Genomic DNA, 7,291 nt, shown 5'->3' on the forward strand with positions numbered 1-7,291 from the left:
ACACCTTGGGTTTTTTTGTTATTTTGGGCTCATATTTCCCATGATGCAGAAGGTTTTTGAAAACTCCTCTAGGAGATCCCCTGGGGAATTCAGTAGTAGAACAGACGCAGGGCCTAGCACAGCAAGAGCCAGGCGCCTTTAATGGGATGAGTGTGTCCATGATATAAGAGAAACAAACTTGGTATTCCTTTCTGGGTCCAGAAAAAGTCTCTGTTGAGGAGACAGTGGAACCTGGAGGTCCTGGATGAACCTTCCATGGGTCAGAGTTGGATGGAGAGATGCATGACCCTGCACTGTGGAAAACCTCTGAGTTTGCTGCTGCATCTTTGAAGCATTTTCTAAAATGCACACTCTACCCTTAAAAATGGTGTTTGCTTTGGCTGCCACAGCACTGGTAAAAATGCTTCCAACCACATGCATGACACACAAACAGAAGAACTGTTTTTGTGTGTTTATCAGTTTTGGATGGGGCCTAGTGATTTACTTGGAAATAGTATTGCTTTATCACAGCTAAACCTAGACTCAAAGAATATTTAAAGAAATCTTTTCCAGCTGCTGCTGGTACCTCAGTAGCCCAAACTCTTGCACCTTTGAATCCAGATTGTAATAATTTGAGGGAAAGTAGCACTTGAGTTATTAGATAAAGGTAAACAGGCAGCCCTTGGAAGCATCCAAAAGCATCAAAAAGCATCCAAAATCATAAAAAAACACTCAAAATCATGATGTGTGGCCAAGTGCCACCCAGCAGGGCAGGTTGTGTAGCACAGACTTTTGAGATACTGCCCAAGGAGCAGCAAAACCCAGGCACAGGCATGGCTTATCTGCCAGGCCTGGCTTATCAGCTTGATGCTGTATTGGCCAACCAACATGTTTTAATTTCAGTATAAGGATGCATAGATTTACTCCTCATTGGCATAACACAAGCCAAAGTTAAGTCCTTTAAGCAGTGGAATGATGAGGAGAGGAATTTTATGCTCTATGATGAAACTAGACCAATTTTAAGCAAGTTTAGGGATGTAGCTGAGTGGTGGGCCTGGCAGTGCTGGGCTGGACTTAAGGGTCTTTTCCAACGTTGGTCATCCTGTTCTGTGATTCTTTTGTCTTTGTAAATTATAGACACAGTACTGGCTTTGGTAAGAAGCACTGGCAATTTAATTTCTCCCATTTTTCTTCAGCAAGACTAGCTTTTCTGAAAGAAAACAAGAAAGCTTTCCTCAACAAGAAAGCTTTCATGAAATTTTAACCTAAAATAATATTTTGTTTTTACCCACTCATTACTTTAAAAAAATAGAGAAAAGGACAAGATATTTTTTAAATGTAGGTTTTTATATAGCTCTGAATGGGGTTTAATCTGTTTTTCCATGTATTTTTGCTCTTCTCTCATGTATTCATGCTCTTTGTTCTTTCCGGTCCTTTCTGTTTCATCCTACTTGAAATGGAACACGAGGAGGAAGAACACAGCATAAGAGCCATTTAAAATAATTAATCAATGTACTTAGTCTTCTAAAAATACTCATACAAAATCACCCCCTTAAAAAATAAACATGTAACTAAAACAGTAATTTTGAATTCTCAGAAATGTTTTCAGCAAGGCTAAATATTAATTACACTGTTATTAAATCAACAACAGATTTGTGAATATATTCATCCTTCTATAGGGATTTATTTAAGAGCTTGAAGGCTAGTAGAATAAAATCATTACCGTAAATAAAATATTATTACAAATATAACACAGGTATGAAGAAATTTAAAACATCAGGTTTGCAGATACAGGTGATAAAATATTTCCTTAAAAATAAAAATAAAAATAAAATAAATAAAAGAAAATAAATTAAAATAAAATAAAAATTAAAATTAAAAAATAAAATAAAATAAAAATAAAAATAAAAATAAAAATATTTTTTTTCTTAAAATATTTCATTTCTTTGTTCACTTCTTCTATCAGGATTTTCAAAAAAAATCCCCAATAATACCTCTTTCTATTGCCATCAGTAAAACACTTGAGTTGGACTTTGTCCTTACCAAATAGATTATTACCATTTCCCTGAGGGCACCGACCTCTCCTACAGCCCCCCCCCCCCATGCCTTTTCCCAGGGCTTTTTTACTCAGGTTGGCTTTGCAGAGCAAACAGACCCATCCAGGTGGCCACAAACGTGTGGTTGTTCCCCAACTGCTTCCTGCTGGCCCCGGGTGGCTCCTGGTGTCATTAGAGCCCCTGTTCAACCACATGTATGGCCAGGAGGGCATGTTTGTGTTTCATTTGTACAGACATGATTAGCTCCTTCCCGGGGCTTGTCTGCTGTAAAACAGGAAATGTGTCATGGGCTATTACCCAAGCAAATGTAATGCCCCCAGAATAAATATGCCCCGCGAGCTCACAGGCTGTAATTGATGGAAAAACAGGTGTTCCCCCTTATCCTCTGTGATTGCCTACACATATGGCCTCTTTTATGCCGTCCTCCAATTGCTTTGTAGTGCTGGCTCCTGCAGAAAAAGAAATAGTGTTACTGTAAAAGAGTGGGTTTCAAGAGTGTTCTTCGGTCCACAGCCAAATTAAATACAAGCAGCACAGCCCTTTTTAGTATTTAACTAATTAAACTGCAGCAGCCACCACAAGCACTTCAGGCATCAAACTGCATTTCCAGCTACTCTTGTTTTAAAAAGTGGTGCTCTGACTTTGCAAATTAAAGCCACATATAATACAAATTCCCATTTGAGTGGTGTTAACATCCTCAAATTGGACATTTGAGTGGTGTTAACATCCTCCAAATAGAAACAGTAAAATAATATCAACTCCTGGTTGGTTTGATACCTCACAGGCTGAAGTTTTGTGTTAAAAAAAAAACAAACAACATTTAGCTCCCAACAGCTGTGTAAGACGTACTGGCCTTGCGGTGTTAAAGACAGGAAGATTTTGGAACGAGACACAGGCAAAAATGTCAATGGTGCCTTTATATAACAGATTTTTGACAAGATTTTTTTTCTCCTGGGTGAATGCACTTGCAGGAGAAATAAAAGAAGAAGGGTGGCTGAACAGCTGGAGGGCCACCCTTAAGAGGTGAAGGCTGGTGATGCCCAGCAGCCAAAATCCTTAATCCAGGACTGGGCTGAATGTAAATCCTGTGCTGTGATCTGTCCCTCCCAGCATGTATCTCTGTTTCTGCATCACTCTTCCTGTCACAGCAAGGCTTGCAGTGGACAGAAAAAGTATCTGCTTCACTTCTCTGTGTGGTAGAAGATTCCCAGAGCCAAGGCTTGGTTTTATCTCTCTCTGTCAACCCAGCAGTGTGTGCAGGGACTCAGTAACGTTCAGGATATGCTCCTCCTGCTGCCTAAACACACCTCTTTGGTTTTTCATAGAGTGGGTTTATGCTTACCCATCAAGAACTACCAGTATTTTAACCCAAATTCAGCATACATATTGAAAGCAAGCTCTGTGGGTAGAAAAAATATGCTTGGCTTGATCTCACAAAATCAAATGGGCTGATCAAGATATGACATCAGAGATGAATCCCCTGTCTGGCTTTTACATTGTCACTGATCTAAAGGAAAATGTCATTACATAATACCTTTCTTCATCCAAAATATGCTTGCAACAAAACAAGATGATAAAACAGCGGCATCCTCCTGAACTCCTTTGAGTTTTCTGCAGATAAACATGGTGCTTTGTCACACACATCTTTTATGAAAAATCGTTTCCTTAGGATTTTTCCTCCTGAGAAGCTGGGAGGCCTCAGGAACAAAATGTAAACAGTGGTTATCTGCTGCAGTGGAATGCAACAGGTGCATCTGTGATTGGTCTCATGTGGTTGTTTGTAATTAATGGCCAATCACAGTCAGCTGGCTCGGACAGAGAGTCCGAGCCACAAACTTTTGTTATCATTCCTTCTTATTCTATTCTTAGCTAGCCTTCTGATGAAATCCTTTCTTCTATTCTTTTAGTATAGTTTTAATGTAATATATATCACAAAATAATAAATCAAGCCTTCTGAAACATGGAGTCAGATCCTCGTCTCTTCCCTCAACCTGAGACTCCTGTGAACACCGTCACAGTGCTTTTACCTACCTTTGGTTTTCCTTATGTCCTGCTCCTGTTTATCTCTGCTCTTTCTTTAATTGCCTCAGCAAGAAGACAGTTGCTCCCCTTCTACAACATGCACAAAGAAGAAATGCCTCTTTCTCACTTTATCCCTTCCTGGGGTACTTTCATTTCTGTGACAGCTTTCTCAATTCACATTTGCAGGGTTTCATGCCTGTGCTTCCCACCTCTGTAAGGGATAAATGTCACAGAGCTCTGGCCACTGTTCAGAGGTGCTGAAGCTCCTGAACTCCTCCGGCCTTCTCCACTGCACAGTTCTGACTGAAGGGATGGGTTTGTTGGACATCAGTGCGGACATGGTGAAGCCACGGGGCACCAGCTGCAGAGGGTGATGCTCCCCACACCAGGAACAGATGTCTGGAGAGGTGCCACAGCAGCCAGCAGAGAGCTGGGCTCCAGATTATGGCCTTGAACTTTGAATAAGGATTACCAGGTTTAAATAAGTTGTGTCTGCTAACAAGCAGGGAAACGGGTGCTGTGTGTGAATACCTGGTTTCTCAAAACCAGCCTGTCTCCCTTTTTCATGGACAGGTCTTTGGAGGATCAGAAATGTGGGTACAAAAGCACAGCTACAGCCTCAAATATTTGCATGCCTTTTGACAATAAGGGAGAAAAACCCACTCAGGTAAACTCCTGGCCCTTGTAACTTAGGATTTCATCCTCAGTGTTACATGCGGTATTCATGGATATCTTACCTATGTGCAAAGGAATATTTTCCACTAGGTCTACAAGGGTATATTTCTGCTTGGGGAATGTAACTATTCTCACTGAAAAAAACCTCTGCAGCAGATTTGTATTGGGATGTGGACCCTCTGGAAGCAGGTCTACCTTGAATTCCATGTTAAACTGAAGTTATAAAGAAGAAATAATATTTTCATAACCAGCCTTGCTTCAGATCTTACACTCAGATAGAATACCACCGAGTGCAGTAGGGACTAAATAAATATTTCACTGGTAAACAACAAGCCTAAATTGTTTATGAAGCATAAAACAATTATCTTTGACTCCACCTGATGCTGCTGAGCAAGCTGTTCCTATTTATTGTGCTATTATTAGATGGGAATTTAGTGCATTGGACAGCATCTTTCCTGAATGGATGACATAACCAAGTCCATGTGGCACAGACTCATTCTCCAGCACAATTCCGAACTCTGTACACAGCCCATCATCCTGCATGGAAGGATTTCTTAAAAACCCAAACACATGTGAATGTATTTATCATTTAGAAAAGGGTGCCTAGACTTTCAAAACACTCCTGTGGATCTAGATGTTCTGACTACTACTTAAAGACTTGAGGATATAAAATGTCATTATATGTGCATACAACTCTGATTTAATTTCTGTATGGAGACAATATTCCTGCAGAGTTCCTTAACACAAAGTGCAGCAAAAAAGCCATGCCAGTTTGCACTGTCAGTGATAAGAAATGAGAGGTAAAAAAGCAGTTTGTGTTATCACTGGAGGTAACACTCACAGAGGAAAAACCCACATGGAATCAGAAATTGCTTGGTGAGGTGGCCACATTTAAATAAAACCTCAGAAACAGCTCTAAAAATGGAACAGAGGGATCTTTAAGGCATCTGTCCAGGAAAGTGAATAAATTGTATTTTTGGCAGTGAGCACGGAGAAAACCATGCAGAGAACAAAATAAATTAAAATGAAGAGGAACCACATGCCCTGGTTGCTGCCTTGGCTTTGGTGAACCTTGACCTGCTGTTGCACCATGTTGCAGAAAGCAAACGTGGGTGAGCAAGAGGATGGTGTTCCAGTGCCATTTTATCAGTGTTCTAGTCTATATCAATATTTATTGATATTCTCTTGGCATTTCTAGTACGCTTACTACACACTCACCCTTTCCCCCTCTCATGGATCCATTCATATTCCTGTTTTTTGAGGCTCCTACTCTGACAGCTGGCAGAGCAGTGGCAGTGATTGCAGCCCCTGGTCCCTGTGCGTCCATGGGAGATGTCCAGAACCATATCCACTCCCATGGTGATGCCTGGGAGTGAGATGTCAGACACTGAAGCAATGATCTTTTAAAATATTTTCCTCCCCTCATTGTTTCATATTTATGTTTTGTTTATTTTCCCATTTTAGAAGCCAGTGAAGAGCAAGGCAGGCATATCTGTCACTCCATAATAAATGGCAGGAAGCACAGTCTTGGAGCACAGATCTAAAACCAGCTTGCTAAAATTTACAGTTAAAAAGTTGGAAGAATCAAAACATGAAATACAGTGCACCATAAAGTGAAGATGCTAAATGGTTCAGTTTCAGAGGCAAAGGGCATTTAGAGAACATCGGGAAAGTTTTAGAAGCATTTTCTAGCGGGTGAAAAGACAATGAAAAGGTAGAGGGAATGTTAAATAAAGCTGAAATGTTAAATAAAGCTGAAGGGGCTGGGGAAATGCAGATGCAAAATGAAAATGTGTAAATAACTGTTTAACAAATTGAAGGAATTGCTGAAAAAGTACAATGTGCAGACCCCTGCATGTGATTATTAGAATAAGAATTGAAATTATTTTTAAATGAGAAATTGTACAAAATGAATAGCTGTATTTGAGGATAAACATTTGCCCACCATCTCCAGGGTGGGCAGGGTGCCCATTAGTGCAGCACGTCTGTGGTGTGCCGGAGGTGTCGGGGGACAACGCGCCGTAATCGCGCTGTGCCGCCCGGTGGGTCTCGGGTGAGAAGCCCAATTGAACAAAAAATCCTAAATTCACCTCGCTCTGCCCTCGCACCGAGGCGAGAGGGGGGAGAAAACCCACCCGCGACGGGATGGGTGCGAGGGGCGGGCGGGGTCCGCGCTCCTGCCGCACCGATGCCCTTCAATAATGGAAACGATCGCACACCGGCACGGACCAACCCTCGGGGACCAGAGCCCGCATCCCCGTCCCGCCGAGCGCTGCCGCCCCCTCCATCCCCCTCCCGGTGCCCCGGGGCCCGCCGGGCTTCGCCCCCGTGCCCCCGCCTCCATCCCGCTCCCTTCTGCACCCCCCCGGGAATCACCCCCCCGGCTCGGGGGCCAGGTACACTTGACGTCAGGATGGCTGTCGTCGTTTTGACGTGTAAACACTCATTTCCATTCCGGCTCCGGAGGGTCTGTGTGCCTCGGGCAGCCGCGCCGGCAGGCAAGGCAAGGCAGGCAGGGCTCCGCTCCGCGCTATCGCGTAGCAACGCGGCGGCGCATC

General features: G+C 42.5%; 1 long non-coding RNA gene across 1 annotated transcript; it reads right to left on the reverse strand.

Annotated features, from left to right (window-relative positions):
• Nucleotides 1–1,021: 1,021 nt before the first annotated feature.
• On the reverse strand, nucleotides 1,022–2,313 carry LOC132086296 (uncharacterized). The gene is made up of 2 exons (XR_009420402.1): nucleotides 2,135–2,313; nucleotides 1,022–1,189 (listed from the first exon to the last, which is right to left on the reverse strand). It is a non-coding gene; the product is annotated as an uncharacterized LOC132086296 (long non-coding RNA).
• Between the last annotated feature and the right edge of the window lie 4,978 nt (nucleotides 2,314–7,291).

This window comes from Ammospiza nelsoni, chromosome Z (genome assembly GCF_027579445.1).
Source record: "Ammospiza nelsoni isolate bAmmNel1 chromosome Z, bAmmNel1.pri, whole genome shotgun sequence".
Classification (NCBI taxonomy): domain Eukaryota; kingdom Metazoa; phylum Chordata; class Aves; order Passeriformes; family Passerellidae; genus Ammospiza; species Ammospiza nelsoni.